The 26,033-nt window shown below is 49.5% G+C and overlaps 1 protein-coding gene and 2 long non-coding RNA genes across 12 annotated transcripts in view; 2 read left to right on the plus strand and 1 right to left on the minus strand.

Annotated features, from left to right (window-relative positions):
* The window catches only part of LOC113609527 (uncharacterized), a 94,689-nt gene extending 83,642 nt beyond the window's left edge, over positions 1-11,047 (plus strand). The window contains exons 4-5 of the long non-coding RNA XR_003428666.1: positions 8,298-8,371; positions 9,515-11,047. This is a non-coding gene — a long non-coding RNA (uncharacterized LOC113609527). The remainder of the gene's footprint in view (positions 1-8,297; positions 8,372-9,514) is intronic.
* GNAS (GNAS complex locus) overlaps positions 1-26,033 on the minus strand; it is a 54,492-nt gene that overhangs the window by 18,657 nt on the left and 9,802 nt on the right. Inside the window, exon 1 of one of the 10 annotated variants that reach the window (XM_027086866.1) lies at positions 2,342-2,591. The exons of 6 other annotated variants lie outside the window; for them this stretch is intronic. The gene's annotated coding sequence lies outside the window, so the exon portion shown is untranslated. Of the gene's footprint in view, positions 1-2,341; positions 2,592-26,033 lie in introns of those variants that run through there. 3 more of the 10 variants (XM_027086869.1, XM_027086865.1, XM_027086868.1) reach the window with 3 other exon arrangements.
* LOC113609528 (uncharacterized) lies at positions 2,917-4,373 on the plus strand. Its single transcript, XR_003428667.1, has 2 exons — positions 2,917-3,078; positions 3,746-4,373. It is a non-coding gene; the product is annotated as an uncharacterized LOC113609528 (long non-coding RNA).

Genomic DNA, 26,033 nt, shown 5'->3' on the forward strand with positions numbered 1-26,033 from the left:
GGCGGCGGCGGGGCCGGGCGCGGGCGGCCTCACGCGGGCGGAGAGGGCCGGGGCAGCCGGGCGGGCGGGCCGGGCGCGGGCTCGGCTCCTCGGGGAGGAGCGCGCGGGGCGGACTGCGGACCGCGCGGGGAGGGTGGTGTCGGTCTGACCGAGCCGAGCGCGCGGCTCCCGGCCCCTCGAGCCGAAGCCGAGGGGTCTGATGGCCGCCGCGGACCGAGGCGGACCAGAGCAGGAGCTGCGGGAGCTGCTGCCGCCGCTGCCGCCGCCGCCGCTCTTATTGCCTCGGCCGGGGCCCCGCCGCCGCCCCGACCCAAAGCTCCGCGGCGGGCGGGGGGAGGCGGGGGGAGGAGGAGGCGGCGGCGGCGAGGGGGGTGGAAGGAGGAGGAGGAGGAGGAGGGATGAGGAGCGGCCGCGGCGGCGGGGAGGGCGGGAGCTGGTGGAGGGAGGCGCCCCCCCCCACGGGTACCCGGGGAGGGGGTCCCTCTGCCCGCGCCCGGGACGGGACGGGCCTGGGAGACGCCCCCTCGCCCCCCTGGCTCGGGCCCCAAGCGGGGCCGGCCACGGGGGGAGAGGGGGCGTCTCCGAGCCGGTGACGACCCCTCGCACGACGCCAACGCTCCACCCCCCGGGCCGCGTCGCCCAGCGGCCCCCGAGGCCGAGCCCCCTCCCCCCTCCCGCGGGCGCCGCCGAGGGGCCGGGGTGGGCGGAAGGGGAGGGAGCGCGAGCCAGAGCCCGGACTTAGGAAATTTTTCGAAAAGAAGAGAGAGACAGAGAGAGCTAGAGAGCAGGGAGTGTGGAAGAAGCGAGGCGAGCACGAACCAAAGGACAGAGCAACCGAAAAGGAAAATGTGTCCAAACACACACACACAAATACTCAATAAAACTCCACACTACACAACGATGGTGGTGTCTGGTGGCGGGGAGGGGGCGGGGGTCTGACTAGATGAGCCGCTCCTCGCGCCCCTGGCGCTGGGCGCCATGGCCCGAGCCGAAGGCACCCGAGGTCCCGGGGCGCCCATGGCCTCTGCGCTTGGCCCGGCCGCCCACGAAGGAGAAGAAGGCGCAGCCCAGGAACATTCGGAAGCAGCAGATCGCCCCGAAAAAGAAGCCGCAGCCGCGGCCCTGCTCCGGGCGCTTCTGCAGCAGGAAATCGAGCACCCACGCGGGGCTGCGCACGGAGAGAACCGGGAAGGTCAGGAGCGGCAGGTGGGCGCTCAGCGCGCTGATCTTCAGCAGCCCGGACCCCCACACGGCGCCCCTGAAGCCCCGCAAGGCGTCGAACAGGTCGTCCTCGTCGCTCGAGTCCGTGTCCCACTCGATCCAGATCCTACTCGTGGCCCCGGCGCCGGCGCCCACGCCGCCCCCGTCGGCGCCCTCCGCGGCGCCCTCGTCTGCGCCGCCGGCGGCGGTAGCGGCGGCGACCTCCAGGCCTCGGGCCTCCTCCTGGGCTTCTGGCACCTTCTTCTTCTTCTTCTTCTCCTTCTTCTTCTTCTTCTTCTTCTGCATCTTCTCCAACTTCTTCCTCTCCTTCTCCTTCTTCTTCTCCTCGTTTCTTCTCTGCTCCAGTAGCTTCCTCTCGATCTTCCGCCGCTCCTTTTCGGTCAGCAACTTCTCGGAGGACGCCTCTTGCTCTGGCTTCTTGGGGGGCTTCTCGGTGTCCCCTTTCTTCCGCGGTGCGCGCGGCTCGGCCAGCGCTGCAGCCACCGCCGCAGCTTCGGCAGCCACCTCGGCCGCAGCCAACGCTGTCTTCCTCTCGCTCTCCACCGCCCAAGCTTTGATCTTCATGGCCATCTTCAGCATGGTGGCTCGGCCACCTCGGGGTGCCTGGCTCTCGCCTGGCCCGGGCGCCCTGCTTGCCCCCGGCCTCGGGCTGGCCGGACCCCGTGCGCCCCGTGTCGGGGGAATCGGCTGCGATCCCCGCTGCGCTGCCCCGGGGCCGCGGAGCGCGGCTGCCGGGCTTCGTTCGGGCTGCTGGGCTGGCTGCCTAAGAGTTAGCGCCAAAAAAGGGTGAGCAAACGAAAAAGGGGCGAGAACAAACCAAAAAGCACCCAACAACACGAGAAATCAAAAAGCAACAAGAAACGTCAAACAACTGAAAAAAGAAAAGTGCAGAGGCGCGATGGCACGAGGTTGCTGTTACCCTCAGGCGCTCCTTGGTTAGGCTCTTGGGTACGCCAATGGAGAAGAGAAAAGAGAAGAGAGAGAGAATTGGAGGGTGCCCGGGAGGCGCGGGCAGGGCGGCAGTGCTGGGGCGCCCCTGCCCCGTCCCGGCCCCGGTGGCTATTTCCCCGCGCCGGGCGACTCGCACTTCCGCGGGAGGCCACGGTGCCCCCGGACTTACATGTGAGTGAGGTGCACTCACACGCAAGGCAGTGCCTGCCTGCCTGCCTGCCTGCCGGCCGCCCGCCGCCGCCCCGCGCTGGGACAGGAGTTCGCTCCAGCCGCGGCGCCGCAGCCCGGAGCCAGAGAGCCTGCGAGCCAGCGAGCGAGCCGCGCCGGGCCGGCCACCTGACGCAGCCCGCTCCGCGGTGCCGACGCGACTGAGTGTCCCCGCCGGAGAGCAGCGCTCCTAAGCAGCCCGATGACGCCCCAGCCTCTTCAGAGGACGGACCCACCGTGGCGGCCCCTATAAACCGAAGGGGAAGCCGAAAAATCGGCCCGCCGGGGACGCGCCCAAACGGGCCGCCGCGCACCCCGGAGGTGCAGGCCGGTGCGGGGGCCACGCGGGAGTGGGCGCGGGGCGCGGGGGACGCGGTGGCGGGGGCCGAGGGGGCGCCCAAGGCGGTGGGCGCCGGACCCCGCCTCCCAGACCTGCCTCCCAATTTTCGGTGAGTGGTGTAGCCCTGGGCGGCGTGCAAAGTGTGCGACGGCGGCGCTTACCCCTGCTGCGCGCCTCCTTACCTCCAGCTTCCCGGTTAGCGCGCGCGGAGACCGCCACCCACCCCTCCCTCCCGGCGGCGCGTGCCCGGCGGCGGGTCGTCCGATGAGAGGTGTTATGTGAGCGCGAAAAACGAGCATCGCAAGAGCAAGCAGGCGCCGGCGACTCGAGAGCCGAGCGGTGGTGGCCGGGGCCGCGAGGTCTGCGCCCCCGGAGTCCTCCTGGGCGGGACAGGTGGCGGGCCAGGGCGTCCCAGTTATACGAGGCCGGGCCGGGGTGCCGCGGGGGGATGCTCTGGAACAGACGGAAAAGTAGTTTATTGAACACGAATTTGTTTGAGAATTGTTTAAAGACTTTCAAGTGTCCCACCCCAGCCCTGTCCCATATGAGGATGCGGTACAGCGTGGTGGGTGAAGAGCAGTCACACCAAGTTCTCAACGACTCGGCCGCGGCTCACTTTTCCTGGGACCTTGGTTGAGTCTCCTGGTTGAGCCCTGCGCGTGTCTGCTTGGGTACAATTCATTCATTCAGTCAATAAAAGTTTGGTCCGTGCGGCCCACCTTGGGCCCGGTGAGTCAAGAGTAGCCCAGCCGTCAGTCTAAGACTTGGCAACTGCCTTTGGTGGGTCGCGGCTGCCTGCCGGTCAACCCCAATCCATAAAGTAGTCGTGAACTCTCTCCCGCCTTTAACTTTCTTTCACTTCGAAACAGTAAAACTTTGGATGTTTGGGGGGATAGAAAGAAAGGAAGAGGCAGCCTACTTGTAAATGGAAACACAGCTAACATACCTAGGGGGTGGGGTGATTGTTCGGTTTGGTCAGAGGCCTTGAGTAAACTGTCCAAAGAGTGTTGTTTTCTTTGAAAATAGACACTGTTAACCATTCAACGGGACTGCTGCAATCCCCCGCTTCTCCTCAGTTTGCTCAACTCAAAGTAAGAAAAGTTGTGTCAGATGAAGATGTCAGCTATTACTGTTCTTGGCCCCATCCAGTACACCTCTACCCCCCTTCTACAAGGCCTCACTTTATGGACCTGAAAGACAGCGGAGGGCAATTCAAAGCCAGCAGCGAACACTTGGAATTAAGAACAGGAAGCGAAATCTTCACGCCAGACCCTCATGATCTACATCTGCTACCTCGCCTGACTGCGGGTCTCAGACTCTCTCGAACTCTGCAGAAAAGTTGCTGTGCTTGCCCTTTCCTCCTCACATCCAAGTAAGCCAGGTCTTGATCACACTCTGGATATGGTCTCTCCTTCTTACACAAAAATACACCTTGTTTCGACAAAAACTCAAAGGAACTACCGTTCGTCTAAACAAAAGCCAATAAAAATATTTACCCTATAGACGGGAATGTTCTCCTAAGCAAATTCGACAGTAAGGCTGTTTGCAAAGATCATGACACAATCATTCACCAACTAGATTAGAAACTACCTAAAGATGGGGCCCAAGTTTTATACCTTTATATCTTAAATAAAAACCTGTTGGTTGAATTTGATTCATCAACTGATTGTCATTTTTAAAAATTGGTGAAGACTTATAAGGAGGAGGAATAGGCCAGACATTTTCTGCTCCATTTGTTCCAAAGCATCTTTCCTTCCTGCTTCTAATGTGGCAAAGCGCAAATACATCGTATTTAAGAGCAAGAAGGAAAATAGTAACCAATACAACCTTGATACTTATGCCAGTCGCTACACATTACTACAATGAATATAATGAAGGCTCCTTATTTGGAAATCCCTGAGTTGGGTTACCATCTCCCCCCTTTTAGATAAATATCACACCTGAACTTTGAAAGGAGTGAAGCTGTCCCATGTCATATACTGACATATATTCCAGGCAAGGCACAATCGGGACTACTGTCCTAGAATGAATAAAGCAAGGTCTGGCTTCAGTCATTTCAACTTCTAACCTGGCAGGCCATCCTTGAAAAAAAAAAATTGTGTTAAGTGTAGGTTTCAGCTATATTTTATTATGACCAACCACTGATGGACAAATAAAGCATTTACTTTGTAAATAAATGACAGCAGGTGGAATCAAGGGTTTACAGGTAAGCAAAGGCCACTGAGAGCTCTGAAACACAAGCTCGTTTGTGGTCTGTTCAGCTTTCTGTTTTCACCCGACACAAAGTGAAAGATGAGATTTTTACTTAATTGGCGTGGTGAGCTGATACCGTCTACAGTTTTCAGTCTAGCATTTGACCTACCTGGGCCTTAAACATTTTAATAAAAATTAAAAAAAAAAAAGGCTTTCAGGTTTGGAGGCCACCATGCGTGACCTTTTCATATGAATTAGTAATTTATTTTAATAGGTTGTTACCATTTTAAGCGCCTGGTTTATGCTTTGCGAGTGAGCAATCCATTAGCATAATTCTTGGAACAGTCCAGACTCTAGAGTTTTCCAGTGGAAGGGGCCTCTTTTTTGGCTCAGGGAGAGATGGAAGTTGTGGAAATTTTAAGCTCCAGAGAGGGGCAAAGGGCCAGAATGTCCTGGGTGTAAAATGCCTGGTTCAGGTGACTTGCTTCATGCCAAAGCCGGCAAGTTGGGATAATAACACAACCGTAACCTAAAGCACTAGGTCACCTCACGATACAACTTGGTAAAACAGATGGGCGTCCCACCGCTATACACAGGGCCGGCCTAGCAAAAGCTCTTTCCAGCAATGCAGACTTTACAACAATGGATGGATTCGCATGTCATGCCGGGGTCTGAATTTTGTGGTCTTGTAAGCTTCGTATTTATGGGTGGATGTGTTCCCTGGCTCTTTTGCACCTTCCTGTCTGAGAAAGAATGCCTCGTCTGCTCTTAAAAGAAACAGACTCGCTATAGCTTAGTATCTTGAAAACATTTTTACACTTAATGATGTAATTCAGTTTTTGGACAAGGGTGTTCTTTTTGGCCTTTCATTAGATGGGGTCACTGTAAGATCCCAGAGAAAACAGAATTATAATATTATTTTAATAGCCTAGGGAACAATAAATAGGTTTCCACTGAAACAGAAACCTTAGCTGTAAGGTTTTAATAATAGCGCTTAGCACTTCAATGGTGCTTTCTGTCTTTAAAGCACATTTCGCACTTTATTTAACTAGAATTACTGAAATTGTTACAAATGAATGTGACTTGAAGCCTGCACGATACCGATGAGGAAGCAGGTATTGTAAAAAGCGTTTTCCTAGTTCCAGTTAATCCCCCGTGAGAAGGTTCTATTACTTAGGACCATAAAGTTCTTAAAACTCTAATGTCGTGATTACCTAGGGCATTTTTTTTTCCCTTGTCATTTCACTAGTTAATAATGGCAACCACAAAGTGATCCAAAACTGGCATTCAGAACTAAACATGGTGCTTAAGTTAGTAAAACTTCATTTCAAAAGCCCTGACATTAAGGGACTAACTAACTACAAGGCCATATGAAATCTCCCGATTTAATTTCTATCAACTAATTTTAAAAATAATTTGTTTTTAATTTAGAACATACTCGAATCCAAACAAAATATAGGGGCACATTGGCCAATGTGTTTGGACCCAATGGCTTTGAGATACCAATCAAACGTCTACTTAAAACCACAGTTCACAAAACGAGGGCAGTTGGGACTTCTGTGCCTTTATGGATCTTCCTTGACTTTGATGTGTGGACACCATCGAAGAGAGAAACTTCCTGGTCTCCATGGATGCCCAGTTCCCAGGACGATTAGTGCCCTTCTCACAACATCCCCAGGAGCCCCAGAGTGAGTGGGAGTGGACTTTTACCAAAGATACCATCTACTTTAAAAGGGGGAAACAATAAAGTAGAGACGACGTGCATTACAATGTTCCTTTTAAAAACTTAAACCTAAATAATATGATACATATGGTAGCCCTGAAAAGATTCTAGATGGATAACTTGGATTAGGGGCTTACTGACATCAACCGCAGACCGATGGACCCGCTTACTGGAGATCTTGGGGCGGGGACAAAAAGATGTAAATTTGTTACCACTCTATAGCAGGAAAGTTAATTTTCCTAAACTAAGATACCTTTAGCCTCCCTTGGGGGCGGGATTTCACGAGGACTAAGGTGATGGGAAAGCCTGTTGCTTAGAACTTTTAATTTGGCCTTGAGGATGGGAACTCATCCAGGATGGGGAATAATGCAGGGAGGACTAGTTAAAAACAGGTGCAGGTCAGCTAACTTTTGTTTTTATTTACAAGATGCCTTATTTAAATGACATTTTGATCCAACATCTTACTTAACAAGTACCAACAGGAAAAAATAAAACAAAAAGCAAGTTGGCGCGATCAAGAGAGTCTCAAAGTCCTAAGAAGATCTCTGTAGATAAAAGAAGCTCTTTAATTGCTCTGATTTTAAAGATTTTCCTGTTTTTTTTCCTTTTCTTTTCATTGCATTCAATTCTTCAAACTTAGCCCCATACGATTAAGAGTTCAGAGCGTTAAACACTCTGGATGAATCAGGTAATACATTTCCTTTCATTAAATGCTGCTTTGTGTATACATATATACGTAGGAAACAACTGCTAAATACAACTTTTACATCTTGGGGTTTTACTTTATTTACCTACCAGCCAAGCATGGGTGGCCATTTTCAAACAGGCTTGCACTTAGTTACAGTTTGGGACAAGTGAGATTCTGACAGGGCTGTAGGTGTCACCTGCCCTCGTAGCTGAACCCTCCTCTCTAAACCCACTTCCGCCTGCTGTTGGTAAACCCGGAATTAAGCAATTAATGGGACATAATTAGTCACACGTTTAATTTATCTAAAAATGTAGGTACCTTTTCATCTGTGTTTACCCACACACGTTGAAATGGAAAAACGTGTAATTATAGTTTAGCTCCTCCTCTTTCCCCGGGTCTTTATTTTGAGGGGGCACAAATGCTTGGCTCCCAGAGGATGAAGGGCAGCCTCCTCCTTTGCACGTGGCTACACGTAAGTCCCAGCCAGAGGCTGTGCCCGCCACTCCCTCCCTCACTCAGCACTTTATGGAGGGCTTGGCAGCCCGCATGGCCCCCTCCCCGACAAGTCAGGAGCCCACTCGACTCAGCGGAGCCCAGAGGGCACTGTGGCTTCCTAAGGTCTTTGCCGACCTCTGGAAGTTAGGAGGAGGAGAAGACTATCCAGCCAAAGCATCAGGCGTTTGCAATCAGTCTGGGGATCAGATGAAAAGGAGATGTTTTTATGAGCTACAGACCTCAGCTTTACCCACACCCACGTCCCGGGGTCTCTGCCCGCCGCCCAGAAAGGGGAAAGAGGCCTCTGCCCGCTTTCTCCAACATTCCTGTCTCTCAGTCGCTTAAGTCTCTACTACCTTCTCAGATTACGGCTCCTTTTGTGCTAATTACACTGAAAAAATTGAAAGAATGTCGCTGACTTTACAAAGAACACAAAGCAAGGCTTGCTTTAAAAACTAAATATAGCCAATTTCTTTCAGAAGGCAGACAACTCAGCTTTCAAACGATTTGTACTATGTGGATGAACTGCAGATGGACAGCTACGAAGACCCAGGTAACAGAAGGGAGGATACGTCTAACGTGTGTGTTGCTCGGGGGGGCCATTTACATCAAATCCCAAATCTGGTTAATGATCAACTTTCCCCATCCCACCCACCAGCACTTCATTGTAAATTAAGACTTGCCACAGGGATTTCCCTGGTGGCCCGGTGGTTAGGGCTCCGCGCTTCCACTGCAGGGGGCGAGGGTTCGATCCCTGGTTGGGGAACTAAGATCCCACATGCTGTTCGGTGTGGCCAAAACTTAAAAAAAGAAAAGACAATATTTGTCAATGATGGCAGACTAATATAAGCTTACCATGAAAAAGGAAAGGGATGGAATGCCAATGTGTAGAAAGCTATGTATTACGCAGGTAAAAATATAAATGAAAGGAAAAGAAAGTCTAACTTCTCACTCTGGGAGGCTGTGGCTGCCAGAGAATGAGAGGATGCTGTTTCTGCAGCTCCTGTTCGCCATTATATAAGAAATGGTCTTTTAAAAGGAGAACTGGGAAGTGTCTGTTACTGGCCAAGAAAACTATGGATGACACCCCCGCCCTCCCTCTATGAAATCCTCTAAGGGTTAATAGGTGAACAGTAGCAGCTTGGAATGATTTATTTTTCTAAGGAACATTAAATACTGAATTGCTCATGCTGAAATAATGCCACAGCTGTGACCCTTAGGGCTGAATTTTGGACACGGGCACAAGTGACAGGTGTGCTCGATGTATGCCCAGCTTGGCTGAAGCGATGCCTAACTCAAGTCACCCCCCCGCTCACCCCACCCCCCCGATTAATTGGTGGGGACTCTGGAGCCAGCCAGGAAAGGGCCTTTTGCCACGGAAGACCATGTGTGCTCAGCCGTCAACAAAAATGCCAGCCTTTGAGGGGGATGGAGGCCCTGCTCCCTGAATAGAAAACAAGAAAATCAAGACAGACCTCAGTGGGAGCCGAGAGGTCTGATCAAGATCAGACCCTTCTAGGTTTTAAAGCAAACAGATCTGTCCTATAATTGGCTCTTGAAGGATTTTAGCAAACGAAGCAAGCCCAGGATTCTAGGAAATGTGTCACCAAAATTGGTATTATTAGAGGAAGTGGCACAAAGCTAGAAATACAGAGTCTAATCTGTAACATACTAATTACACCTATTTTTATCCCAGGGTTGCAGTGACCTAACGCCAAGAAATGAAAACTCTAGAAAACTAGCCCTTCACGTATACAAGACATGAACACCCTGAGGGCAGGGGCCACAGGGCAAACGTTTCACTGAGTCCTTTAATCTGACCTGCGGTTAGAAATCAGCAGTCACGAAGGTAGCCAACTTTCGAGGGAACTTGGCAACAGTGGAGGAGGGCCCGTGAGGCTCCAGCCCAAACCTTGGGAGCTCCGGTATGAAGTCAGCATGCTGGTAAGAGGACGACTCTGGAATGTCAAAGTCCGGCCTGAGCAAAATGCCTACGGGGTGTCCTGGTCTGCAGAGGGCAGAAAGAAAGCTCTGCTGAGCCGAAAAGGAGCCTAGATGAAAAAGCTTTCGTTGGTCCATCTCACCAGCCACACAAAGGCCCTGGGTCCCCATCCTCCAGCAAGATGATGCCAGATGGCTGACGGACAGAGAACCACCTCCAAAAGTGGACAAATCTCCCACTTTGGGGACTGGTTCCAATAAGGGTGCTTCTCACTGTGATGGTTGAAGGCATCAACCAGCTTAAAGCAGCATTAGGTTTTTTGCTTCCTTATCCTGAAAAGACAAATCTCTGCCTTCTGAGTACCAGGATATTTTCATAATTGTACTCTCCGCTTCAAAAAGCCTAGCTGTGAAAGAATCTTTCAAAGGAAGTTGATATAAAACTTAGTTGGGACCCAAAGACATCTAATCTGCAAGTTAAATGGATATTCCATGCATTCATAACCATTCAAAGCATCCTGATGTCTAGAGAAACCTAACTGGCCCCATCCTATCATGATGTTATTATTAACCCGGGCCTCAGGGGGGCCCCCTAGAGCAGGGGAACTTAAAGTCATTCCCAGCCTTAAAAGTGAATTTCTTAAACGGTTTTCTATTAGTTAAATCAGTAATTAGTCTAAATACATCATTTCAGTAATCTGCCATGAGTCAGTTGAATGCAAAATGGGGGGAAAAACTGTGGGCTAACTAGGGTGATCCCCAAGGACACAATGTTTTAATCTTAGATATAAAATAACTTTATATTTCATTTGCTTTGCACATTATTAAATGTGTTAAATAGATGTGTATTCCTCAACCTGGCATAACTACATATCCTCTAGATTTACTGAGCGTACAGAAGGCAGACAGGGCAACTTTGTGGAAAAAAAAAAAAAAAGAAGAAGAAAGAAGAAAACTAAAGAATAGAACTCTACAACAAAAATGTAGTTTCTAAAATGGATGCCAAAGTAGAAAAGATATTGAGAGAAAAATATATGTGTATTTCAGCAAAACTACAAACACACCAAAACAGGTACCAGCAGCATGAAAACCCCAGGGGAACAAACCCAAAAAATCACTCTACTTTATAGTAACTGAACCTTGGCTTTACCTTCCCCCCAACACCTGATAATTCTGTGAAATCAGCCAGCTGTCACTCTTTTCCTTTTAGAAACATGACACTGATTTGTCTTTGTTAGAATTCAGAGGTCTGCTTGATGGGGCCCCTAAGAAATGTAAGTCATCATCACTTCTTGACCTTTTTTCCCCTGAAATTCTCGGTACGCGGTTAAACTGCTGAAAACATATTTGCAAGGTTCTGTGACTGTAACATAAAAATAAAGGATCAAGGCTGGGTGGCTTTGGAGGTCTGAGCACATCTGGGCTCCGCCCTGCCTGCACCCCAGAGGGAAAATAAAGCAGATCGATTAGAAACAGCATCTGGGGGTAATAGCAACGCTCTGCTTTGGGCTGAGCTGTCTGCAAATAGGAATGCTCTGCACAAGACTGAAGTACAGGAGGGGGTGTGCCAAGGAGCCCTTGCCCCTTCCTCTGCCCCTCCTAGCATCCCCTTCCTCCCCCACCTGCCTGGCTACTGAGTGCCTTGAAAGAGCAGGAAAAAACCCTGTAGCCCAGAGAGCCTCAATTAGCTATCCACGTGAGAAAGAAAGAAAAAGATTGATGATGGAGTCCTAGTTATGGTGACTTTGAGATAAAAGGATGGGGGGCGGCTTTTTCAAGAAACTGAATCATGACGCTTTTTTTTTTTCTTTTTCTATAAAAGCAACACTTGTCATCCTTATTTGTTCACTGGCTGCACTGGACTGGTGGTACCCTAAAACAAAATGAGGGCAGGTGGTCTCAGCCTTCACCACATCCTAAGATGGCCTCAGGCACCAGACAAATCTTGACCCTGACCGTGATGTTGCCAAGAGCCTAGTCATAAAGACTCCCCCCCTCTGCACGCCTGCCTGTGAAGACTGGGGTCCCCCCCTCCCCTCTACTGCAGACTTCAGATGGCCACTGCAGAGAAAGCGAGAGGGTCTATGACATCTTATTCGTGTCCCCTCTACTTCCTCATTCCTCAGAGAGCAGAGGAACGGCTTCTAAGGTCTGTTCCCTCCAATTCCTAAAAATAAGTTTCCCTGCAGCATTGGGTTGGGGGGATGTCAGGGTAGGTGGTCAGATAAGCTGTTTCTCAAATATTTGACAAACCGGCTGTCTGTGGACAAAACAACCAGTTGCTTTTCCACGATTGAACTTTCGACCAAATTGATTGGATGCTTTGGTGTCAAGAAGACAAAAACTCAAGTCAAAAAGATCAGCAGAATAGGAAATTGTGGGCGACAAAAAACAAAACAAAACAAAAACCAAACAAACAAAAACCATACTACAGTAGGAAGCATTACTTTTTCTAGCAACAAAAATCTGAGTTTTCAGGTTGTGCTAAATGACTCAAAATTCGCCAGTGAAGAGACGGCAGAGAGAATGGATTTTTAAAAAGGTTATATCGTTCCTATTTATTTGGCTTCACTGCTGCCGGAAAGTGGCTCGGAGCCCTCTTTTTTAGCACTCTATAAGATGTAAATGGTCTAAATTAAGAAGCCATCTAATCTCCACCAATATTCATTCTGACATGAAAAATGAGACCAATTCTTCAAACAGGATTATGATCCCCACCACCCGACATTAACCGATCACCTCACCCTGTTTCTCAAAGAACGGGATATTTTCCTTTTCCAAAGTGCCTATTTATTTCTAAGAGTGGATCAGAATCCTCCCACACTTCCCTTATTCCGACATTGAAAAGGTACAGCCTCCTAACGTGGGCTGCTTTGATACCCCCCTCACCCCCAACTCAGCAAGCTTTTTTGTCTTATTTGTCTTTTTTTGCGTTTTTTTCCCTCCAAACTAAAATCCCTCTAAAATATCTAAACACCCCAACGGTCGTAAGTTGGGATGCTGCCCCTTCCTCCTTGCAGACTGAACTGCCGGATCCTAAAATTGTTTTCCAAGCAGAAAAGGGAAAACTGAGAAAAATAAAGATTTTTTTTTCCTCATGTTTTCTCCTCAACCGGTCCATTGAAATCAGCAGGATCACGGTTCCTCCGTCTATGCAGCAGGCAGAATCACCGTGCGTCCAGATAAAGAATTTGCCTTTTGGCTGGGCTCAGATGGGGACACTGCAGTTGTTCTAGAAAAAGGAGGCATCTCTGTATCCCTGCAGTACCGCCTCAGCAGCCCAAGACCCCCACCCCCTCCCATAAGATCTCGCAGATGCTGCATTTGGCTTGTGAGTCCTCTTGGTACGTGCAAGAAATAAAGTGGCTTTACTCGGAAATGTCCATCATTCACCTACCACACAAAGCCCTAAGTCCCTGCTGTTTCATTATCCTCTGCCCGGTAATAATCATCAAAATCAGAAGGGTCTCCAGCAGCACGATGATTCAGTCAGGGGCATAAGGGATCCCGGGAAAATCATGGATTGTTTGGGAGAACTTGCCACATAGAGAGCCTCCCTGGGGAGAGGGGAATAAGGCCCCTCGGTGTTTATCGCAAGGCTGCGGGGTGCTCTCTCTGGGCGACATCACTTTTAACAGAGACATCGGGTAATTTAGTTACACAAGAGCAGCGGAGGTGAGCAGGGTCAGATCATCTCTCCTGTTCTGTGTAGTTCTGTCCTAGAGGCTCTCCAGCAGCCTGCACTTGGTGTTTGCAAGGCATGAAAGGGTCCTAAAACGGAGGAGGGGGCTGAAATAATGCACCTTCTATGCCTTTTTGCCCCCCCCCCCTCTGCTCCCTCCATCCCCGGGGACCCGCGGGCAATGTGGATGCATGTGGGTGCTATCTTCCTCACATTCCCAAGCCCAGGAGCTAAGGCTCTTTTCAGCTGAGAGACACTGCCAGCACCAATCCCAGGGCCACCTTCAGGGGCTGTTAGCAACCCAGTTGGGGGCGGGGGTGGGTGGGGGATCCTGAGGGCTCAATGTCTAAGGTCAACGCAGGGTGGGTGGAAGGGGAAATGGGCCCTTTCCCTGATTCTTGCTTGAGCTGAAAGAAACTGATTAACATCTGCTTTCCACCTCTTTTCCCATCGCTAAAACGCCGCCTCTGCCCTCAGAACAGCAGCCCCAGGCCTGCAGGGCTCTCTCTGGCCTCCTCTGCAGCTCCAAGGCCCTAGAATGGCCATTTGAACCAAGCACCTGACTTAACAACAACAAAAAAAACAATAAAAAAACAACCCACCATTTTCAAGAATGAGACGTACGGCCACTGAAAACCCCTCGGCTGCTTTCAAAGCCGATGGAGCAGAACACAAGCTAGACCCCCCCCCACCCCGCCCTCCAAGGCTCGGGGTTAAAGTCACAGCTCACCCCACAGAGGGGAAGGAGGAAGCCGGCACCCAGCAGCTGGCTAAGTTCTGCCCTACCGGCCCTTCCTATGCCCGGCTCACCCCTGCCTGCAAACAGCGGGCCTGACCGGCGCCACGGGGGCCGGGACCCAGGACCGTGCGGGGGGCGCTTCCCTCCCTCCTTCAGTGTATACATCAGCCCGCGGTGACAGCCCGCTTTGCACTCCACTCGCATCTCTTTCAGAGCCCCCTCCCCCTTCCCCCCACCACAAGCCTCCTCGGTAAAAAACCAAAAACCATCTTGTTCTTTCATCATAATTAAAGTGCTGTCAGGGAAAATGGCATGGCTGATTTTTGCCGCAGCTGAAATGACCCTCTGCTTTCCTCTCCTCTCATTTGCTAAAGTGGTCCTTTCTCTGCCTGAAATCAGGCCCTTTGGTGATGGAAATTTTAGCAGGAAGCAGAGAGTTCTAAGCAGAATCCTAACCTTGGGAGGGTGGGGAGAGAAATCGATGTTTTTGGAGCTGGCCCCTCTGCGGCAGCAGCCTAGGTGCTGCAGGGCTATCCTCCCGGCTGCCGCAGCCCTCAGCTCCATCCACGCCCGGCTCCCTAATTACCAGACATTGTCAGGGGTCGCAATTTAGCCACATTTGGAGGTCGAGTCTCCCCGTTGACTTATCTAAAGGGCAGGAGGAAGCTGCTTGGAAGGAAGTAAACAGGTTCTGGATCTGGGAAGATAAAATCCAAGCGCCTTCCTCGCTCGGAGGGAAAGCGTGACTGCATATTTAATATCCTCGCCAGCCTGCGTGTTTGTGTTTGAAATGAAGCTATAACTTAGACGCATAATGAAATGCCCTCCTCCTCCCCGCCGAGTGCTACCGAGCCCCTGGGTGACGCTCCCGTCACGGCCACTGCAGTGCCCAGGGCTCTCTCTGGCAATGGCATCTCATCTCATTTTGTGAAAACGTCACTCTGTCCTGTTAGCTATCAGAGAACTTTCTAAAAAGGACATTTCAGGTGAGCAATGCAGTAATGTTTAAGGGGGAAAAAAAAGGAAAAAAAAAGGAAAAAGAACGAAAAGGAACCCAGGGCCCTGAGTACTTTTCAGCTGTGCCTTTGGAATCCATGACATATTATTCAAACTCGTATCATGTGAGGAATTCATAATATTCATCCCAGCCTTCAACTACTTCGATTTTAAGGAAACATTTCAAAATTAGCTTAATTTCCTTTTCCTAAATATCGTGCATCTTGGAAAGGCCCCTTCTCAGTTTCACTGGGGAGCTCAATTGGCAGGCTTCCGGGTTTCTAGAAGGGTATGCTAATATCTGGCAAGTCAAAATGGCAAATCCAGGCCTCCCTCAATTGAATCATTAGTTGTTAATGCACCTCTGAGTAACTCCAAGCTCAGGTGTGAAACCAACCCAAGTGTCACTAAAGCACCACTTTTTCCTCGGGCTGCAGCGCGGGGTGGTGGGGCTGTTTATGTAACACGCCAGCAGCAACCTTGTTTGTGCCGCTTCGTTATTTGCTGGCCTGGACTCCTGCCTCCTTGCTCCTTTCTCCCCCCAACCCCCGACTTCCCCCCCCCCCTTTTTAGAGAAAGCAAAGCAGCTGTATAGTACTCAAATCTTTTATTTCCTGACTATTCTGTGTGTCAGAGCAGTGGACGCTGGAGAAAAACATGGGGCTTGTTATTACCGGCCTGAGCCGGAATGAGTCAGGCACCCGAAGCTTCCATCTGGACCTGACTCTGCCATTCAGATGGGGGCCCCCTCCTACCACCCACTAAGCTGTACCTGGAGAGCTGGGGTGGGGGAGAAAGTCCTGGGGTCACGGGGGCAGGGGAGAGGGAGCCAATTCACCGCACTGGGGGTGCACAGAGCTGGGCTGGGGAGAATGGGGCTCAGGTGTCAACTGCCCTAACGCCCCCTCCCCTGTCTTCCTCCACCGCCTCCTGCTAGAATTCTATTCCACTATTAAAAATGTGACTCTCTCAGCTTCCTGGCCTCGGAGAGCTCTTTATTAAAATGCAAACGTCCCTTAAGGGTAGCTCCGTAAGCCTCTGCCGGCTAATGGGATTAAGTGAACAGAACACAGCCACCTGCAGGGAGGTAAGGAGGCCTGGGGGCCAACCCCACCTTCTCAAATTTGCCAAAAGCTCATCCCTGAAAAGGCAGAAAGCAAAATTCAGCCTTCCCCGTCTCAGATGTCTTTGAAAGGGGACTCTGTAGCCAGAGCCCGAGTCCCAGCAGTGGGATCGTTTGCTCACTGTAATTCTTGGCGCCCTGGTGGCCCCATCTCTTTCCAATCATTTCTCTTAGGATGGACATCGTTTTCAAGGTATCCTAGCAGAGTGGTCCGGATTCAAGAGAGGAGCATCAGGCCAGCGGTGGGGAAGTAATTGCACATAACTAATTCATTTACAGAGTCAGCCACTTGTAATAAAGGACGTTTTCAAAGTGACTTGGCAAACTGATTTTTTTTCCTGAGCTGGTAAACAAGCTTCGCCTTATGCCCTGAAAATGGGTTTTCACTCACATTGATTTCTTAGTGTGCCTCTCAGGTGAAGGGCATGAAAATGTCACAAACAAGGAGAAGCCCAAACTTAATAATTCTGTAAACCTGAATTTTACTCATGGAATCAAACCAGTCCCTGTCGTCTGGGAGTTCCCTCAGTTCAGTAGCCCTCACAAAAGCACTTCCCTCATCGTAGAGCTAAAATAAAAATTCTCCATCTACCTATCTGTACACACACACATATTTTATAAAAATCACATACCATGTGCTGAGCATTACAGGAGACCTTTAGATAAAACGACTCTTCCAAGGCTACTGAAGAGATGACTGAAAAGTTTGTGAAAGAAAAACTGGAAATTAAATTCTGGAATTAAGAGTGCATTTTTTTTCCACAATGACCGGGAATTAATTATACTATTGAATATCGCGGATCTCTATTTGCATTAGGAAACAGGAAAAAGAGGCCCAGAGCTCAGGATCTAAGATGGAGGACGGAAGCTAAGATGGAGGACAGGCCAGGACCTAAGATGGAGGACGGAAGCTAAGATGGAGGACAGGCCAGGACCTAAGATGGAGGACGGAAGCTAAGATGGAGGACAGGCCAGGACCTAAGATGGAGGACTGGAGCCAAAATGGAGGGCAGCCCAGAAGCTAAGATGGAGGGCCCAAGCTAAGGTGAAAACACTCCACGGCACCTCAGGACTTCTGGCTGCAAACTACAAACACTCCCTCACCCCACCCCTCAGAATACAAACCCTAGACACAGAAGATTCTAAGGTTCGGTGGAAGAATGTGGGGCTACCCCAAAGAGAATTCTCAGTCCTTGAAGATCCTGGAAGGCATAGTTAGGCTCCAGACAGATCAGAAAATGAAGAGAGATGGGGCTAAAGGCAGTTCTCTCACCAGCCCAGGGCCAGGCCTCTGGAGTCCCTTCTGAAAGCAAGCCCACGCCTCAGCTCTCCCAGGGAGCCCCAGGGAAACACCTCCCGGAGAAAGGCATCCTTCCGTAGCATCTCTGAGGCCCACACTGCGCCTGCAGAAGGCCCGTCCCCGCTGTTGGCATATAACTGTTCAGCCCCAGACTGGCATGGAAATCGCCCGTCCAATATCTACACACAGGTGTTAGTTTTGAGCCAAGCAGATCCTTCGGGGTTTTCTGCAATCTCATTATCAGGACTCAACAATAATTTCATGTAACCACTGATCTGCTTTGCTTAACTAGGTTGGAGTCGTGTCAGAAGGCCGCTAAAGTCTGTTTTTTGACAACCTTTCCATCTTTTCTTAGCTGCCATGTCTATTCCCTTTTTAATCACCGGGTAGCGACGGTCCACGCTTAACTTCCTGGGGCTGTTTTGCTCAAAGGGAGCAGCAATGTCTTATACCTTTATCTTCCCCACGCGGAAGGGCACATATCAGGTGTATATTGAGTGAATGAATGAATAAATGAAAATGCCTCAGCGAAGGCCAACTCACCGACCCGGCAAGGATTTCATCCTTCTGGGAGGCTTGGCAGACACGTGAGCAGCTACTGCAAGTTAAGAGATGCTACTAGAAAGGCAAAAAGGAAACAGCCATTTCGACATCCCACTTAACCCCCAAATTAGGAAAGAACTTATCGGTGAGGGAAAATGGGAGCATTTGCACCGAGAACTGGGCAGTATTCCATGCTCTTTGCCAAGCTGGACACAGCCTACTTATGAGGTAAACCTCAGATCTGCCAATAGTCAAGAAACTTGAAAAATTAATTCGTGACAACTGTTTTCATTTGGAACCATGATTTCCCTCAATTAGGCGTGTCACTTGATGCTCAATTCCCATTAAACACTTCCCAACAACTTTTTCTTTATTTTTGCTGAAGAACAGCCATGACCCCCTTTCCCCAACGATTCTTAAAGGTCACAGAAGGTCCATTTGATAAGCGTATTGGTGGCAAATCCCCTTTCCTGACTCTTAGGACAGTAATTGTTTTTCCCCCTACTGGCCCCTAATGGGCAATTTTGCTGGGTTTCAAAGCAATGCAAATTTAGCTCCAATCAATTAGTAACACATTTCTAACTTCTGGGGGCTTGGGAAAAGTGTGAACTTTTCCTGGTGGAGGGAAGTTAAACCTTGAGAACAAACCAAATCCTGGTCAACCTAGCAAACCTCTTCTGCCTCAGTGGGCTGTGTTTTTGTTTTTGTTTTTTTTTAAGTCCCAAACTTGGGAGAATGGAGCCCTACTTAGGACAAGACTTTGTTGGTTTTTTTTTTTTTTTCACTTGAGCTAATGAATAAGGCACAGGACACAGAGGCAGCTGACGGAATATTTTCCCCACTCATGCCAGGAAGCTGAAATCTGCTCTCCTGTTGTGCTTTTTTTTTTTTATAGCCTGAGAGATTTGCATCTGGGTGTGATGTGCACTTGGGGCCCCCCAGCACAAAGCAATCAATCTTGTCTCCTGCTGCAGAATCCCCCTCCCCCTTCCTCACTGAATAGAGCTGTCTCCCCTCTCTAATGAACATACCCAGGAGAATAAAACTTGTTTTTCAAAAGTGTGGGGAAGGAAGAAAGGAAGGAAGGGAGGAAGGAAGGAAAAAAAAAGCACACAATGCCTATACTGGATCTGGCCGGAGCCAAGTTCTCGAGGACGCTAACCTATAAACTTCTAAGGATTTCCTCAACGTCTGAGATGTATACGTAATATACAGGGTGTTTGCTTTCAGCCTTCAGATTTGCTTTGCTTTGTTTTGAGTAATTATCAAAGAACTCATAAAGATTGACCTTTTTTTTTTTTTTTAGGTCAAAAAGGTCCAAGGGTGCCAGATTTCTTAAAATCAAACCACTCAGTGGGGTAAGGCTGGTGAAAACACTCGGAAAGTTAGGTCATGCTAGAAGGGGGCTTATTACTAATTTAAAAAAAAAATTGAGCTATCATTTTAGGGTCAGGAGAGGAACATTCGGGAAACTGAAAAAGGGCCGACTGTGGGAGAGAGGGCAGTAGTCAGAGCTCAGGGGACGGTGGGGAAGGGAGGTGGGGGCCTTGGTCCTGGCGCTCTCCACCAGCCCTCCAGTCCCTGTACTACTCGGTGCGCTCCTGGGACCCACATGGGCCCATGGGGCCCATGGGGCCCATGGGGCAGAGGGACGGGGAGGGGGCGATGCCCCCCGCCGCCAGACTCCTGGGCCTGCCTCCCCAGTCCTCCGGTTGAGGGCAGCCTGGCTCCTCAGCTGTGCCGGCACTGGCAGCTCTCCATCCTCTGCCTGGGGCAACTTGCATTCCTTGCACCCCACACCTCTGCCTCGTCCCTTCCAGACTCTAAGTTCCTAGAGGGCAGGGACCACGTCTAGTGTCTAGAGCTAAGTGTAGCAAAGGCACTTTTTCTTTCCTTCTCTTTCTCTCTCTCCCCCTTCTTCTCTCCTCCTTCTCTCCCTTTCAAACTTTTTATTTCATCTCTGTGTTTCTGTAGCTCTTTCCTTCCTTTTGTACCTTCTTTCTCTGTCTTTCAACAATAAAGAACTGGCTTGGGGGGAGCTGGTTTTTAACTTCGGAGTAGTTCACAAAAGTTCGGGGGAGGAAACACAAAAAAAGGAATTCAGATTCCTTCCCCCCTCCCCCCATCCCACCCCAGGGAAAGCGCTGAGCAAGTAAAAGAACCCTGAAAAGACACAATGGAGAATGTGGGAAAGGCGCTCAGGAAGTCAGTGTGTGTTGGCTGGGGGGTGAGCTAAAGGTGAAGTTGTTTGCACACCGCGATTAGTACCCTCTTTAGAAACATCCATACGTCTGGGTAAAGAACAGGAGGAGATAAGGAGATATAAAATCCTGACAGGATAAGGGCGGGACGGGGGGGATTTCCTGTAATATTATAATGTCATTTTAACAATAAGTACGACTTCTGGAAGAAAAAGGGAAAGGGGTCAGGGAAAGTATGGGGTGTGGATTCCCAGTCCTGTGGGCAGCGAAAGTGGGCGGTTTGGCCCTGTGTGGGAGACCCTGAGTTCTAAGAGGGCATGGCCCCCTAGAAGGTAAAGATGTGCGTGCTGTCCGGGGAGGGGGGAGTGGGGGGTGGGGGGTGCGGGGAGAAACTGGCAAAGAAACCCATCAAATGAACAGACCAAAGCCCCCTGTTCCCCCAAAGCACAGAATGGCAGGATTGGTGTTAAAACTAAACTCCCAGGGACCCAGCACAGGATGAGACCGCAACCTGAGATATCCCCTGAAACCTGGGGCTTTTTTCCATAGGGCTTTCCTACATTTCATCTAGAAAATTCTAAGTGATCCCACTTCCTGCGAGCATCCCAGCCATTCTGAGCTCTCTGCTGACCTCTGGTGGGGGAGGAGCTCTACTGGCCCAGAAAAGGTGTTAGAAACTGGGCAGCGCACCTGCCCTGCTTTCCCAGGGACCCCAGCACCCAGAGGAACCCCCTTCCCCGGGGGGGGGGGCTTTGTTAACCTGCCTCGTCCAAGGTTCAGGGCTATAGGTTGGAAGGTGTGAGGAGGAAAAAGGTCAGAAAAGCTTTAAAGGAGCCCCAGGTGATTAGGAGCTTAAGAGAAGCATGTTGGAATAAAGTTTGTTGACTTAAAGAAGAGGATTTTTTTACTAGCAGGGCAGGGGAAGCTTTTGCCCAAAGTTAATATATTTTATTCAGTCCCTTTGATTTTGTTCAACTATAAAAGAGGGAGGGAAGAGAACGTATCTAAGAACAGTATATGGAGGGTAAGTTTCGTTGGAAAGGAATAAACTCCCATGACGGGACTTGGTAGGTCCTGGCATGGTAAGTTCACGTGGCCCTTCTCAAATAGATGACCTCATGATTTTACAGCTGCTGCAGGGAGGGGAGGGGAGGTGGGGGGAAGAAATGGCAAGGATGCCTGTTCTCTTCGGAACCAAGGAACTTGGCCCCAGACACCATCAGATCTCACCTCCCCTCCACTGGAACTTGGCCTAAACAAGACAGAAGTGACCTTCCCCCAAGTCCAGGGTTGGGCCTGAGATGGAGGGTGCGGGTCCCATCCTTAGATGGAGAAGACTCTTCTTAGTAAGAATGCCCCTGAGTGCTCAGCGGGTTTGCAGCCCTGAGAGGTAGAGAAGGGTTGTAAAGGGGAGAAAATTAAAACTAGCTCTGAAATCTGAGACCCTCAAAAACCCAATGATGCTCCCATGAATGAAAAAACCATAAGGATTTACTCTCAGCCAGTATCTGCTCTATAAGACAGCACCAAGCATTCACCCCAAAGTCTCCTCTCTCATTTCCCTGCATCTTCCCATACTGTCTCAGATGCTAACTCCTCCAGGAAGGCTCCCTGGGTTTCCCTGATGGAAAAAAGGACCTCAATCCACCTCTGAATTTCTTTTCTAGCCCTTGATTGGGGTGAGAAAGAATGTCCCACTCTCCTCTGCATCCTGCAGAGATTCTCCCAGGGATGGGTTCTCAGAAATTATTAATTATGTGCCAAAGGGCAAAAGATAGGCCTAAAATTGCCTGTACAAGCTGCCATTTTGAAAAGGATACTTTTAAGAGAGAGAGAGTGTGTGGCGGGGCAGGGGGGTGGTTTGGCATACCAGTTCTACTACAACTTTTAATAAGAGAATTAAAGAACTTTTAAAGTGAGAAGGACATCTCTCTCATTTTTCAGATGAGAAAAACTGGGACCCAGAAGATAAAGCAATTTGCCCAAAGGTCTCAGAAACTGGTTCCCAGAAGACCTAGGGCACACACACGGCCTAGGAAGTTAGAGGTCATTGTGATAGTGTGTGTTCCTGCACTGGCTAGGGTCTAATAGAGCCACTAGTTAAAAGGGACAGGATTGGGACTTCCCTGGTGGCGCAGTGGATAAGACTGCGCTTCCAATGCTGGGAGCCTGGGTTCGATCCTTGGTCAGGGAACTAGATCCCACATGCATGCTGCAACTAAGAGTTCTTGTGCCACAACTAAGGAGCTGGCGAGCCGCAACTAAGGAGCCCATCTGCTGCAACTAAGACCTGGTGCAACCAAATAAATAAATAAATAAATAAATATTTAAAAGATAAATAAAAGGGACAGGGTTTGACCTCAGATATCAATTGTTCAACTGGAACACCTTTAAAACTATCCCTGGGCCTTGGGGGCGGGAGCTGTGTCCCTGGGAAAGAGGATTAGGGGAGGGGCCGTGGAATTCTGCCTTAGGCACCAGCACACGGTGAATTTTGAAAAGCCAGGCTCTCAATAGTAAAAGCCGAGCGCCATCTGCCAGCCAGTTCCGAGCAGCCTTGCTTTATTTTATTGTCTCTGCTTCTCAGCCCTAAGTCGTTGGTGTTCTCGTCTCTTTCCCTTTAAAAAAAAAAAAAAGGTATTTCTTGCTCAGAAACCCCCTTAAAATAATCTTATTTTTTAAAAAAAATCACGAGAGAGAGAGAGAGAGAAAAAAAAAGGGAAAGCAAGGAAAAAATGAGGGAATCTCTTAAGAGGCTGATTTCTGCTCCCCCATTTCTGAGCTGTGCGGACCTCTGGGGAGAATGGGACAGAGCACCCCGCTTTCTCCATCAAAGGCAGCCCTGGTGGTCTGTCTCCTGACCCTTTCTTCCTGGCAGGATGAAAGATCAGTGCCCAGCTGGGAGCCTGCCTTAATATCAGAAGTCAGACCCTATCTCTGGGGAGTCAAGGTTCTAGGGCCAGAAAGAAAGAGAGAAGTGAGGCCTCTGCCGTCTGGCAACTTAAGTCTCAGGATAAGATGTCTGCAAGGGTTTTGGATTTGTCCCTTGGGTCATTACCTCTTTCTGCATAAAGGTGAACACAGAGAGATCCCCCCTGGCTTTCTGTTGGATGGCCCACCAAACTTAAGCCTCTATCTTGACCATGGCAGAACCATCATAACATGGAGCCTTGTTGGGACTTTTAAGAGTCAAATTTTGGGGCTTCCCCGGTGGCGCAGTGGTTGAGAGTCTGCCTGCCGATGCAGGGGACACGGGTTCGTGTCCCGGTCCGGGAAGATCCCACATGCTGCGGAGCGGCTGGGCCCGTGAGCCATGGCCGCTGAGCCTGCGCGTCCGGAGCCTGTGCTCCGCAACAGGAGAGGCCACAACAGTGAGAGGCCCGCGTGCCGCAAAAAAAAAAAAAAAAAAAGAGTCAAACTTTGGCCTTTTCTGGATGTCACCTGGCAAATTCATGGAATCCCTGAATAGAGCAGGGCAATCAACCAAGGTTCTGGAAATGAGAGCGGCTAACATTTACCCAGCGTGCTCTTTCCGCGATCCTGGGCCCCTCTGCCTGCCCCCTCTACAATCAAGGCAACGTGGAGAGACAGCGAAGGATGATAACAAGCTCACCCCATCCCAACCGCCCAAGGATAAAGATTCCTGAGAGCGCTCCAGAGTGACCGGATCCCATCAGGAAAAGGCCCAAAGACTTGCATTTGGAAAGGGCAACCCTCCCTCAAGCGTCCATCTTAAAATCAGCCCTGGCCGTTTGTTTGCAAAACAAAAGGATCTAATAGGCTTCCCTTTTAGCAGCTAAAAAGGAAGAAATGAAATCACCTAAGTGTTGAATTATAAATAGCTATTATTTTCTGGCAATCCAACTTTTAAAAATTTTCCCCTAACGTCTGGCATTTGTTTTTGGGTTCTGCCTGGAGCCTTCTAAGCATTTCCTTGGAAAGATGCTGCACTTGGTCCCAGGCAAAAAGTCAAAATCAACATTCAAAAAACATGCCTTGGGTCGTTCTGAGGATTCTGCAATAAGAAGATCTTAGTTAGGGGCGCTTCACTTAACTAAACTTGAAACCTATAAAAAAAATGATATTTTAAATTTAACATGTCCAATATATCATTGATCAAACTACCGATCAGTTTCCACCCTTTACCCTAAAGTAATCTTAACAGTAAAAGCAAAAGTCCAAGTTCACATAGGTGTCTGGAGTGGAGAGTGGGCTTTTTGTTTTCTGTTTTTCCTTCTAGACTTTGCAATTAACTTAAAGGCCACAAATTCCAAATTCTCTAAGGAAAAAGAAAAAAAAACTTTTTTAAAAAAAAGTTAAATCTCTGATGAATCTGTAATAACCGTATTGGAAGATCAGAAGGGAGCAAAAATATAAGTGTTTTAGGCTCAAAATATAATAGAGAAGCGATAAAGTCTCCTTCCATAAGGGATACTTGGGGGAGAGACTCATTAGGTGCAAGCTGGGGGCCCAGACCACTATTTAAAAGCAAAATGATTTAGTCAACTATACTTCCGTAAAAACTTTTTGTAAAAAATAAAACTAAAAAATGATGTATTCCTGTTGTGATTATTCCAAGATATTGGTTATAGAATCTGCCCTAGGATGAGGGGGCGGGCAGGGTGCATCGACCATCTTACCAAAAACCAAGTGCAACTCTTGATCAGGAAATGTCCCTGGGTTCTTATTCCTGTTGGCACAGGTATGTTTTATTCCTAAAAGATCTCATTTGACCTTCCTCAGTACGGTCATTCAGAGGCATTCCTTCCACTGCCCCCTATCCCACCCCTACAGCTTCCTGCCTTGAAATATCAGTTGCTATAGGTTAGGGGGCACCTCCGTTCAGTGGGCTGGTTCCCTGTGGTCGTGGGGCTCAGGTGACCCAGTTAACAGGGCCCACGCCCATGGCAGGCGTGTACACACTGCCAATCCCAGGCTCCATTTGCGTTTTGTGGGACACACGCAAGGTGGGTCCCCAGCCATCCCAGAGCTGATATATGACCAGCAGCCATCGGAGTATCAGTGCTGATTATCTCGGCCACCCTCCTCCACGACGCACAGTGAATTAACGTACACACACCAGACGGGGAGAATTCCCTGCCTGCTGCAGACAAAGGCCCCTAAAGAACCCCTAAGTGGTAGATGTGATCATTTAAGGGTTAAAGTCTATGTAAGCCCCGATGTATCCTGGCCCATTGATTAGCTATGGGACTGACTTGGTTAATCAGAGTCTTAGACCGATTCATTATTTCCACCCTTTTCTATTCTATTTAGGGTCAGCTGGTGACTTTTTAGGTCACCTTCTTTGCAGAGATTTTTGGAAATTAGTTCTACCCTGGAATGTAGGCTCACCAACACTGGCATAAACCTTTCTGACTGGTTATTAGTAACTGAAGTCAACAGCCTTTTCTCTGAAGATAATTTTTTATTTTAAGGTGTTCAAGTTCTGACCTGTATGATCTCTACCTTCCCCAGGATTTGATGTTGATAATGTTAGGGCAGTGGTTCTCAACTGGGGATGATTTCTGCCCCCGCCACCCTCCACCCCAGGGGATACTTGGCAATGACTACAGGAAGTTTTGGTTGTCACACTGCGTATGTGGTGGTGCTTGGTGGGGTAGGCTGTGTGTGTGTGTGTGTGTGTGTGTGTGTGTGTGTGTGTGTGTGTGTGTGTGTGTGTGTGTGTGTGT

The sequence above is a fragment of the Aethalodelphis obliquidens genome, unplaced genomic scaffold, assembly GCF_003676395.1.
Source record: "Aethalodelphis obliquidens isolate GAN/ISIS:26980383/991018 unplaced genomic scaffold, ASM367639v1 scaffold57, whole genome shotgun sequence".
Classification (NCBI taxonomy): domain Eukaryota; kingdom Metazoa; phylum Chordata; class Mammalia; order Artiodactyla; family Delphinidae; genus Aethalodelphis; species Aethalodelphis obliquidens.